Raw genomic sequence first — 12,971 nt, 5'->3', positions numbered from 1 at the left:
GACGAATCCAGAACCCCCGCAAACACACACGCACACACATACGCGCGCACGCCATCACGTATTCACCGACGCATGCACACACACGGACGCGCACACAAAACTGTCAGGATCTACACATAACTGAAACTATTGTACTGACTATATTGTTACCATCATATCCTTGACCCTGATGTGTTGCTGATGCTCCTGCTGCTGCTGTTGTCGTTGATTGATGCCCCGTTCTACAATCACCTGTGATTTTGTCACATACCTCAGACTGGTTCAGGCAGCTGCAGACACCGGAACAGTTGATTCCGTAGGTGTAGTCAGCACATTCTGAAAACATGCATACTGTGGATGTACACGTGGTATTAGAAACTGGTACGTTATATATTTATACCTTATACCAGTTCATTGGAGAAGTAATAAACAAGGGTATTCTCCCTTTATCAAACTACAAACAAGTAACTTCTTATCACCTTGTGTGCACAGTGGTCCCATATATCCTGGTTGGCAATTGCGTTCGCAGCGTCCAGTCTGTGCATTACATGAGCCGTTGATCTGGCAGTGACCACAAGTATGAAGACAGTTTTCTCCATACCTTCCTGGGATACATGCTATTGAAACAATTTATTAAATTAATTATAAACTGCTGGGCAAAGAAAGTATACACCCGTGTTTGATGTTGGCTAAAATGAAACAAAGGAATGGGTATTCGATGCTGATGTATTTGATATGGGTGTCATAGCTACCTTATATTTTGCACAGTTTCCGCGACTGTAACAGCCTAGTAAAGTTTTGATAACGTTTGTAATTTCCAGTCAAATTAAGTTTTCTCGTGCATACATCTTTTCTCGGCAGTTTATTATCATAAAGCTTATAGTTGTGTGTCATGTACTGATTTGCTTCAGAATATTCTTACTCAATATCTAATGAAATGTTTATGGAATGTGGGCTTATTTGCATTGGTCGATGAAGTAACATATTTGTTTCTCAATCGCCCTCTCTTCTTTATGCAGTATAAATACCAGTGTGCACTGCATTACTAATGATCTATCAATTAAAAAACATTCACATTTACTCCTTTGTAAAGCAGATGGTTTTGATAGAGAGGATGTACACGACTCAGAGTTTTCTTTCTAGAAGAGGCAGTCCTCAAATAGTTCATTTGTGCATTGTGGAATATTTCCCATACAACAATGTTAAACATAAAAACGTTTGTTACGTTTGCAATGGTTTTATGAACAACGACAGAAACACAATTTCTTTTAAGATATTTCGAGGCGACTTAATGCATCGCAAGGTCAGGTTCGCTGGCTTGGTTGATAGTGTTTAAGCGTGGATCGTTACTCATAACATCAGTGACTGGACTGTCTGTTTCAACTCGATTATCTACACGCTGCAACAGGGACCTCGGGTGATTACTCAATCTAACCGTACCCATCCTAAGCTATGTAGTTATGTAAATTTGTCAATTGATTTGGGATAATGTTTACATATTACGGTAGATATCAACTGTACATAAAGGCCGTCTGTAACCAGCTCGTGACTACCAGCTGTTTCAAATGCGCCTAAAGATGTGATTGGCGATATGCCGATTGTGGCAGTAATTTTCAAATTTACAGATGGTCAGTTATTGTGACAGGCTTCATGGCGCATATTCTGACAGCAGATATTGTGAGTGGCTTCATGGCGCACATTCTGAAAGTAGATGTTGTGAGAGGCTTAATGACGCACATTCTGAAAGCAGATGTTGTGAGAGGATTAATGATCCACATTCTGAAAGCAGATGTTGTAAGAGGCTTAATGATCCACATTCTGAAAGCAGATATTGTGAGAGGCTTAATGACGCACATTCTGAAAGTAGATATTGTAAGAGGCTTAATGACGAACATTCTGAAAGTAGATTTTGTAAGAGGCTTAATGAAGCATATTCTGAAAGTACATGCTGTGAGAGGCTTAATGACCCCCATTCTGAAAGTAGATGTTGTGAGAGGCTTGATGACACACATTCTGAAAGTAGATGTTGTGAGAGGCTAAATGACGCACATTCTGAAAGTAGATGTTGTGAGAGGTTTAATGACGCACATTCTGAAAGCAGATGCTGTAAGAGGCTTAATGACGCACATTCTGAAAGCAGATGTTGTAAGAGGCTTCATGACGCACACTCTGAAAGCTGGTATTGTGAGAGGCTTAATGACGCACATTCTGAAAGTAGATGTTGTAAGAGGCTTAATGACGCATTTTCTAAAAGTAGATGCTGTGAGAAGCTTAATGACGCACATTCTGAAAGTAGATATTGTGAGAGGCTTAATGACGCACATTCTGAAAGCAGATGTTGTGAGAGGCGAAATGACGCACATTCTGAAAGTAGATTTTGTGAGAGGCTTAATGACGCACATTCTGAAAGCAGATATTCGAAGAGGTTGAATGGCGCACATTCTGAAAGCAGATATTGTGAGAGGCTTAATGACCCACATTCTGAAAGTAGATATTGTGAGAGGCTTAATGGCGCACATTCTGAAAGTCGATATTGTGAGAGGCTTAATGACGCACATTCTGAAAGCAGATGTTGTAAGAGGCTTCAGGACACACATTCTGAAAGCAGATGTTGTGATAAGCTTAATGACGCACATTCTGAAAGCAGATACTCGAAGAGGTTTAATGGCGCACATTCTGAAACCAGATATTCGAAGAGGTTTAATGACGCACATTCTGAAAGTAGATATTGTAAGAGGCTTAATGGCGCACATTCTGAAAGTAGATGTTGTGATAGGTTTAATGACGCACATTCTGAAAGCAGATGTTGTGAGAGGCTTAAAGACCCACATTCTGAAAGTAGATGTTGTGAGAGGCCTAATGACACACATTCTGAAAGTAGATATTGTAAGAGGTTTAATTGTGCATATTCTGAAAGCAGATGTTGTGAGAGGCTAAATGACGCACATTCTGAAAGTAGATGTTGTGAGAGGTTTAATGACGCACATTCTGAAAGCAGATGCTGTAAGAGGCTTAATGACGCACATTCTGAAAGCAGATGTTGTAAGATGCTTAATGACGCACACTCTGAAAGCTGGTATTGTGAGAGGCTTAATGACGCACATTCTGAAAGTAGATGTTGTAAGAGGCTTAATGACGCATTTTCTAAAAGTAGATGCTGTGAGAAGCTTAATGACGCACATTCTGAAAGTAGATATTGTGAGAGGCTTAATGACGCACATTCTGAAAGCAGATGTTGTGAGAGGCGAAATGACGCACATTCTGAAAGTAGATTTTGTGAGAGGCTTAATGACGCACATTCTGAAAGCAGATATTCGAAGAGGTTGAATGGCGCACATTCTGAAAGCAGATATTGTGAGAGGCTTAATGACCCACATTCTGAAAGTAGATATTGTGAGAGGCTTAATGGCGCACATTCTGAAAGTCGATATTGTGAGAGGCTTAATGACGCACATTCTGAAAGCAGATGTTGTAAGAGGCTTCAGGACACACATTCTGAAAGCAGATGTTGTGATAAGCTTAATGACGCACATTCTGAAAGCAGATACTCGAAGAGGTTTAATGGCGCACATTCTGAAACCAGATATTCGAAGAGGTTTAATGACGCACATTCTGAAAGTAGATATTGTAAGAGGCTTAATGGCGCACATTCTGAAAGTAGATGTTGTGATAGGTTTAATGACGCACATTCTGAAAGCAGATGTTGTGAGAGGCTTAAAGACCCACATTCTGAAAGTAGATGTTGTGAGAGGCCTAATGACACACATTCTGAAAGTAGATGTTGTGAGAGGCCTAATGACACACATTCTGAAAGTAGATATTGTAAGAGGTTTAATTGTGCATATTCTGAAAGCAGATGTTGTGAGAGGCTAAATGACGCACATTCTGAAAGTAGATGTTGTGAGAGGCCTAATGACCCACATTCTGAAAGTAGATATTATGATAGGCTTAATGACGCACATTCTGAAAGCAGATATTTGAAGAGGTTTAATGGCGCACATTCTGACAGCAGATATTGTGAGAGGCTTAATGACCCACATTCTGAAAGTAGATGTTGTGAGAGGCTTAATGGCGCACATTCTGAAAGTCGATATTGTGAGAGGCTTAATGACGCACATTCTAAAAGCAGATGTTGTAAGAGGCTTCAGGACACACATTCTAAAAGCAGATGTTGTGATAAGCTTAATGACGCACATTCTGAAAACAGATGCTCGAAGAGGTTTAATGGCGCACATTCTGAAACCAGATACTCGAAGAGGTTTAATGGCGCACATTCTGAAACCAGATATTCGAAGAGGTTTAATGACGCACATTCTGAAAGTAGATATTGTAAGAGGCTTAATGGCGCACATTCTGAAAGCAGATGTTTTGAGAGGTGTAATGACGCACATTCTGAAAGTAGATGTTGTGATAGGTTTAATGACGCACATTCTGAAAGCAGATGTTGTGAGAGGCTTAAAGACCCACATTCTGAAAGTAGATGTTGTGAGAGGCCTAATGACACACATTCTGAAAGTAGATATTGTAAAAGGTTTAATTGTGCACATTCTGAAAGCAGATGTTGTGAGAGGCTAAATGACCCCCATTCTGAAAGTAGATGTTGTGAGAGGCCTAATGACCCACATTCTGAAAGTAGATATTGTGAGAGGCTTAATGGCGCACATTCTGAAAGTAGATGTTGTGAGTGGCTTAATGGCTCACATTCTGAAAGCAGATGTTGTAAGAGGTTTAATGGCGCGCATTGGGTTAACATTAAGCTCAATTGTCATTAAGATAACCAACATGAATAAACCAACATAGGTTTAATCACGCACATTCTGAAAGCAGATGTTGTGAGAGGCTTAAAGACCCACATTCTGAAAGTAGATGTTGTGAGAGGCCTAATGACACACATTCTGAAAGTAGATATTGTAAAAGGCTTAATGACGCACATTCTGAAAGCAGATGTTGTGAGAGGCTTAATGACCCACATTCTGAAAGTAGATGTTGTGAGAGGCCTAATGGCGCACATTCTGAAAATAAATATTGTGAGAGGCTTAATGGCGCACATTCTGAAAGTAGATGTTGTGAGTGGCTTAATGGCTCACATTCTGAAAGCAGATGTTGTAAGAGGTTTAATGGCGCGCATTGGGTTAACATTAAGCTCAATTGTCATTAAGATAACCAACATGAATATTGGGCAGGATCTCTGGTCTTTAGTCTATGACTATAGGCATTGAGCAATATCCCTGCGAACACCTGGTATCATCACTTAGTTTCATTGGTCCATTCGTATATTTTTCACACCTTTTTTGCCATTGACGCCAAATGGAATCTGTTTCGGCGGACAATAATGACTGGTTATTCGCTTCGTTAGACGCTTTAGATTTGATTGTTACACTATCGTGGCTTTTTAGTGAAACGTATCTGGTCTTTGTCCGTTGTCTACACAATAGAAACGTATATATGGTGCTCCTTAAAAGTATAATTTTGCACTAAACGAATTGTGTCATTACCCAAACACAAGTTAGAAAACTCTTGCCATAATCATGAGAAATCGCTGTCCATTGTACGATTCCCACTATTTCATAGTATGTGCTTATGAAGCTCTATGTAAAGCGTTTCATGCCCCATCGGTGGGCCATCCGGTAAACTCACCATCAAACAAGGCTTCAGGATGAAGGTCAGTGCTGCTGAGTAGGAAAGATTGATGGAGGATCGAGTTTTTCTTTATTTAAGCTCCAAACATGTCATTCTTATTATCCATTTTAGTGTCTGTACAACATGAAAAGAAACGTAATTTACACATTTGTCATATATTTGAGATAATGTTGCTATATCATTACCTTTACACAAAGGTCCTTTGAAACCATTACTGCACCCTTCAAGGCAGCTTCCATTCACATGGTGACAAGTTGTTGATGTACGACACTGGCCACAACTTGACGAACAGTTCACTCCATAAAATGTGTCTGGACACTCTTTTAAAATGGAATAGAATAACCATATAAAATGCAGAAAGGAGAATAATTATTACTGTGTAGGAATGATCTTCCCTTATCATGTTTAACGTGTATCACAAACCTACATTAAACCTTAATGCTGTGTATCAGTAAGTACAAATTGGAACTGACTTTGTGATGCCAATATAATATATTTATTTCCATACGCATGTATGACCTAATCACTCCTTCTTAATATATTGACTCCAGATGAAATAAGATATATTACTGTGTCAATGAAAGATAAGTTGTATTCTGAGACGTTTCATTATATGATATCACAGGCATAAATTCGAATCAGTGCGAAAGATCGCACTGCAGACACTACAATAACCAACATTTATGTAAAGCAAGTAAGTTCAAGTTCTCCACAAAGTCGGGATAGAATGTGTCTATGTTGTTACATACTGTCATGGCACAGCGGGCGTTGATATCCAGCCTCACACCCAGTAGAACATGTCCCATCTTGCCTGGAGCAGTTGGTGTTGTCCTGACAGTGTCCACACTGCCTACAGGGCGACCCGTAGAAACCAGCCGGACATGCTATGTGTAGAGTACAAATTGGAACTGACAGTGTGATGCCACTATAATGTATCTATTTTCATGTGTTATGTAATCACTACTTTTTCATATATTTATTTCAGATGAAATAAAATATGTTACCTGTGTTGCACAGTGGAGGTTCGTATCCAGGTTTACAGCCAGTCAAACATGTCCCATTAAGCACAGAACATGGGGAATCGTCCTTACATTGTCCACAACCTTGGCAGGTAGGCCCGTAGAAGTGAACTTCACACACTGAATAAAAGACGATTATGTTTAAAGGCTGCATGAAAGGATGAAACTACCCATCGCAATGTTATAATCACATCTTCTTCTCTGAGTTGCTTGGCTGATGTAGATTGTAATTGCCTTTTTGAAACATTGTGAAAGCTACTTGGACGATTAAGACTATAAACAATCAAAACAGCTGATAAACTTATGCTTAAATCTTTTGATACAATAGAATGCATTGTCATTAACATTCATTGAAGATGTAACTGGTAATGACATTATAAGGTTAGACATACATTTGCATAATGAACTCTGATGTCCAGTTTGACACCCATTACCACATGTCACATACTGACTACAAGCAGCTTTGTTCAGACAGTTGCCTCATGTACACGGGTTTCCATAATAACCAGAAACACAAGTTGTATCAGGATACGACTTTGTCAGTAAAACATCATCTAAACAATGTTTCTAAAATACACTGCAATGAGCCGGTAAGGCAATTATGCCGTGCATACATTTCTTTAATTTAAAATCAAATCAAGATTCGATATAAACCGATATAAAACATATTGAGAGACACATTGCATGAATCATGCATTGTCTCACTGTCTGGTACTCCATAATACCTTCTTGATGCTCAGCTAAACTATACGGATTGGTCTGGATTGAGAAAGAGTGAGAAGATTTTCAAATGGATCAAAGGTGTTCACGTGCATGTATATCCTACTTGTATATAATGTGTAATTTTCTAATCATAGCGCAGACTATATAATATACACACAATGTGTTGGGACATTTACAGAACTTCAATTTCAGAACAACCACATGTCATGTAAAGAGAGAAAGGGTATGAAACCCAGCATGACATTTCCAATCCACCATGCGTCAAGGAAAATGTTTGGATAGTGTCAACCTCATGTACACACATGCATCCATAATAATCAGGGGAACCGATTGAATCCGAAGGGGAACCTATCCAGCTTAGTCACATCACCTTGGGTCCCACGAGGGGTAACTTTGGGATATCCAGACTGTATCTTTATTATTTATACCTTCCACGTTTCGCACGTGATTATTTTTCTTTCAGTTTTAAATTAGAATTGAGTGAGTGAGTTGGTTGGGTTTAACGCCGCTAACAGTAACAGTATTCCAGTTATATCAAGGCGTGTCAGCTTAATGTGGGAGGAAAGCCTGAAGTGATGCAGGTCTCAGACGTTTACCACTTCAGTGAAACCCACGAGCACGAGTATGGTGCTGACAAACCTATAAACATGATTGGGGCGAACCGGGATTCGAACCCACAATCATAGGTTTCATGCGTGCCCAAGGGACGCAACTCTGCACAGCGAATCGCGGCGCCTTAGATGACAGGGCCACCCGTGCCCCCTTTGAATTAGAAACTAGAGGAAAGTTTATGTTTATGTTGATGACACCATTTCAGGTTGGGGTGTATGCAATGCGACTCTGAAACAGAATGTCCCGTATCTCTGTATCTCGTTTGGCAGCTACCAAATAAACTTACATGTGCGTAATAGATGTTGAAATGAAATGACATGGTTTTGGAGATCATCTCCATAGTGTTTTACATGAGACCAAACAATAAAGATTGATATCTATAAAAATACAGACGGATCTTCTGACATTATAGTAAGAATGATGCTAGGTAGATGTTACACACAACACCAAAAACCACCGCTTATACCCGCAACCTAACAGAAGACACCAGGCATTTCAAACGCAGTTGATAGAAGCGAAAACATTCATTTTCACAATCATTACAAATTTCAGCTAAAAGCAGAATTCATTGTATTTTTCCGACTATGTATAAAATAATGTCTCACTTTTACACAAAGGGGGATTGTAACCCTGCTGACATCCTTGTGTGCATGTTCCATCATCCTTCTTACAGTCCGACGACCCGCTACACTGACCACAAGTGGAGGAACAGTTGACCCCATAATGATGTTGGCTACAATCTGTATGGAAAGGTAGATATAAACACGTCTCAATCAGATCAGAGAACATACCTACTTTTATGTTACAATTTATAATCGCTGCTTTTGAGAAGGAAAACTTGTATTGATGACTACATTTACATAAACCATTAAATACGAAATAAATGCTTTCAAAGATTACCTATATGGCATCAGTTGACGCTGCTTGTGAATGGATATATTTTCATCAGACTGTAACAGATAAATAATGGGTACAAATAGACGTTTGTCAAACCTTCCTGGCATCCATGACCTTGTTTCCCAGCAGCACACCCACTACTACAGTGGCCAGTCTCCTTGTTACACGCGTCAGAGGCAGTTAGACATTGGCACGGCTTGCTACAGTCAGATCCAAACCAACCATTGTTGCATTCTACAATATACATTACACATACAAGGACATTAAATAATTATATTCTGAAGTGTGTGTTCCTTAAGCCATTTGAAAAATCACATCAACAAAGCTTTCTGAGTGTACAGACAATATTTCTTCAATACAAATAAATTTAGAATCACGTTGATACTCAACTTAAATATCTTCCAGATGGACGATTTCCTAATTTCACATTCTGTCATACCTTGCTGACACGCTTGACCTTGTTTCCCGGCAGCACATCCACTCCTACAGTTGCCAGTCACCTTGTCACATACTTCAGTTGTATCCTGACACTGACACTGCTTGTCACAGTCATCTCCAAACCATCCATTGCTGCATTCTACAAGTACACATACTATGAGATGCAAATCAGAGAACACCTAATGAATCTGATCCAATAGGCGTTTGTCATTTGGGACCCATGTAGAACAAATATATCCTGATTATTTACTCCAACTAATACACTATATACGTCAGTGCTGTTTGGGCTGCATGTACACAGACACTTGGGCCGTGGACTTTTGAACCAATAGTTAAAAGCCAAAGGAGGGAACTGTTAATTAAACCTCTATCTGTTACTGATAATGTTATTATTTAAAGACAGCTCTCGTTATCATATCCTGTGTTCGTGTTTATATTCCGATGTTTTTATTCAATGCTTTAAAATAATAATATGTATTGCAAATAAGGAAAATAGCATGTCAGCATGACTACCTACGGAAAATCTGCACCTCACATAATGTCAGGTAGGGTCCATCAGCACTTATTTTTACAGATGAACCACTCAAAGCTTCGCCACAGTCTATATTTAAAACAGTCTGTTGTCTGTTGTCTGCGGACAATGTGTAACACAGCTGGTCACCAACCTTCACCTGAAGGCCAGAGTTGCGGTCAGTATCTGTGAACAACAACATTATGTGATGATACAAGATATGTATAGGTATAATGTGTAGCCCCGATAAGGCCCTGTGGTACATGTATATGTTGTGATATAAATTCCACATGTTGGTATTTATCCTTCTTGTGTTGATAATTGTATAAGAATACGAATTCACCACATATCATATGTATGTACATAGTCTGTGAGGTCAGACTGTGTTCACCTACGTAACTTCTCTTACAAAACCCGGGTTAGATCCGGGTTAAAATAGGTCTTCAGCAACCAATGCCTGTAGTAAAAGGCAAATAACAGGATCGAGGGTCAGAATTGCTGACTTGCTTTATGCATGTCATTGCAATCAAATTGTGCAGATCGATGCTGTGACTACACACGTTATGTGAACAACAAACATTATGTGATAATACAAGATGTGTATAGGTATAATGTGTAACCCTGATTAGGTCCTGGTGGTATTGTAGCGACATACATGCATGTTGGAATTTATCCTTTTGATGTTGATAATTGTAAATATTATGAATTTCGAACTATGGCGTCTGAACAAGCACAATTTGAAGAACAATGCGAGTAATAGTGTGATGTGATATATATTCAAGACATTCCTTGGGTTACATAAGAAATGACTTTATATCATATGTATGACTTGCTTGATGCATGTCTTCGCATCCGAATTGTGGAGTTCGATGCTCATGATGTCAAATTAATGTATTTACAGACTGACGTCATATAAATTGAATATTGCTTAGTGGGCGTTCAACAACAAACCATGAAATCTCTTAAGAAAGCAACTAATTGTGTAATATTCGGGGATGGGGCTTAGGATCCTGCCACGGCTAAAGAACACAACGAGCGGGTACTCCTGTTGGTACACGCATGTCCCCCTCCTCTTGAACAGGATGTATAATATTTAAACATGTGTCAAACTCACTTTCATTACGGAGATATATTCTCATCCGTCTAATCTCCAATGTGGTATTAATGTCAACACGCCACCATTCTCCTGTGGACGTCGTGTCGCCCGTGTGCGTACAACTTCCATGCTCCAACGTTTGGTCAGTGGTGCCATCGACAGCTTTGTCAGATGGAAAGGGACCACCATATCCTTGCATTTCGCTGCTCTGCGATGTCGACTTTCCACGGGCTATATTGCCTTTAACGAAATAGATCAAATATTAAAACACAGTCGTACTCGGCACTATTTTCAATCTAGCAAAGTCCGCACTTAAAAGGCCGAACACATTGAACAATCCAACTTAGAAACCTGTATTTTCAAAAGAAGTATTAAAAGGTATAGCTCAAAATCAAAACGAAGACAAAACGTACTTTTTTAACATCGTCCAAGTAAATAATCTCATTGTTGACATTTCTTTCCTTCTTTGCAAAAGGCTACTTCAACTTTTGCTGATGTTCTCGTTTTTAAACCAGTTCTAGGACATGTTTGGAATTTGATGTGACCTTTGCTCGGTAAATTGTTGGCCACCCAACCTACATTGTATATATATCTGATTACAAATTATGAAAATTAGGTACAGGTGATTGGGTGCTATTTGGGTGATTCGTCGGCTGACTGATTATCAAATTCGACCCATATCCTGAATATGTGGTGCCTATAAATAACTATTTTGTTACATCCATAATTTGTATACATGTATATCAATAATAACTCATATTATGCCACAGTATTTCATGATACAACAATGGCATATTTTATGTTTACTAGATATCTGCTTACAGTTCTCTGAATGAAATTATTTATGTTGTACGTTTACTCACGCTTTTGGCAGTAACTCCCAAACCAGTCTGATTGGCACATTGTTCCTGGGCAAGGAGAACCAGGGAAATCCGTGCATCCATTCTGACAGTGACAATCTTCGGTAGAAACAAATAGAATGACTGCGAGTATCTAATATCTAAGCATGCCTCTTGTTTAACGTTTCCCCACAATCATCTAATTGTACACCTGTGATATAGTTAGAACAACAACATACACTCCTAACCTAGGCACAATATGATGCCTTTTACTTTAGGATTGACTGTGTATTGTTTTTGGTTAATTGAGGTATGAATCGAAAAACTGATGTTCAAACTGTATGAATCCGCGTAGTAAGGACCTACCTTGTGAGGAGTCCGGCAATGAGACAAGAAGTATAACATACACCAGAAACATCGTCCATGTGCTTGTCCGATGAAATCTGAAAACAAATTCAGGCAAATTTAGCCAACCAGAACCATTTAACACGTAAACAGCCGGTTGATCTACATGTAACAGTTCGTGCAACTTTGAGATTGCTGGTTAACATAAAATGAATCCAACAAATCAGCTAACCTCGCTGCTCAAACCTACTCAGATGACATGTCATTTCCATTTTCGGGAATTACAAATTATATAAGTTATAATGATATAAATATCTGCACAAAGCTACTGGTAGACGCAGTTTTTACATGCATAGCACCACACACTGAAGTGAAATACAATGTATACCGAAATTATGGTCATGTCAGTGAGCCTGACCACCCGGTCCCGTTAGTCGCCTCTTGTGACAAACATGGGTCGCTGAAAACCAACACCAACCAAGATCTTGACGAGGCTGTTTAGGAGATAAACAATAAGCATACCAAACAAAAGCTTACATAGAAGAAGACATATACCGATAAATTAATTGTGCTTTGTTACTGATGTATACATAATAGTTATGTTGTCAAGGATGTTAAAACAGGTTTCAGAAAATGTAGGGGCAATGTCTATACAAACCTGTGTCAGAGGGAACTAAAATGAACTTTTTGTGTACCAGAAAACGTATATCATACTTCATTGTGAACGTATCGATGGTTCTCACACACTCATGTTTGTTGAATAAATGCCCTACGCTATCCTCTGACCTTTGTTCCTTTGTGTCATGTCATAACTAACACATCACGGCGGAGGACACCAAAAATGGGCTTCACACATTGTACCCATGTTGTGA

The 12,971-nt window shown here is 39.1% G+C and overlaps 1 pseudogene; it reads right to left on the bottom strand.

The window, feature by feature from the left end:
* The window catches only part of LOC139461074 (multiple epidermal growth factor-like domains protein 10), a 69,966-nt pseudogene extending 57,794 nt beyond the window's left edge, over positions 1-12,172 (bottom strand).
* Positions 12,173-12,971: the final 799 nt, after the last annotated feature.

Source organism: Haliotis cracherodii, unplaced genomic scaffold (assembly GCF_022045235.1).
Source record: "Haliotis cracherodii isolate W230 unplaced genomic scaffold, xgHalCrac1.p SCAF_14, whole genome shotgun sequence".
In the NCBI taxonomy this organism is placed as follows: domain Eukaryota; kingdom Metazoa; phylum Mollusca; class Gastropoda; order Lepetellida; family Haliotidae; genus Haliotis; species Haliotis cracherodii.
This window is presented reverse-complemented; position numbering and strand designations above follow the sequence as displayed.